The sequence below is a fragment of the Capsella rubella genome, unplaced genomic scaffold (genome assembly GCF_000375325.1).
Source record: "Capsella rubella cultivar Monte Gargano unplaced genomic scaffold, Caprub1_0 scaffold_6, whole genome shotgun sequence".
NCBI lineage: Eukaryota > Viridiplantae > Streptophyta > Magnoliopsida > Brassicales > Brassicaceae > Capsella > Capsella rubella.
The window spans coordinates 14257273-14257740 of NW_006238918.1; the positions used below are offsets into that span (position 1 = coordinate 14257273).

The following is a 468-nucleotide window of genomic DNA, read 5'->3' on the forward strand; positions in this document are numbered from 1 at the left end:
GCAAATGGTTGATCCATGTCCTCCTTAGACTCAATGAAACTACACCTGAAAATGGAATGAATCAAAGTGGAGCACTATGGTTTAATTTGTTTAATTTGCTAGCAAAATCAAGCTAAGTTGCAACGCTGCAGGTTCCCCAGTGAGTTTCTTCTACGCCCCTTACTAAGAAGTTTAGACTATGACCTGCCCAAGTTTACAATATTGTACCATGCATGATGCATGTGATTATGGTTTTGGACTTGAGTGATAAGTGTTTAGAAAAGTGTGGGTATTATTATAACTATGAAAATTAATAATATATCTATTATTATTATAACAATGGGATTAAGCCCAAAAACCATAACGGCGGTTAAAACCCAATTAATGATGGAATCAACGTCAGATCTTTCAATTTCTCTTTTGTTAGTCTCCTTTTTTCCTATCGGCTAATTAAAAAGAAAGCCCTTTCTCATAATCTTCAATTTCAAT

General features: G+C 34.4%; 1 protein-coding gene across 1 annotated transcript in view; it reads left to right on the plus strand.

Annotated features, from left to right (window-relative positions):
• LOC17882531 (pectinesterase inhibitor 9) overlaps nucleotides 1-468 on the plus strand; it is a 1701-nt gene that overhangs the window by 931 nt on the left and 302 nt on the right. The gene's annotated exons all lie outside the window — the stretch shown is intronic.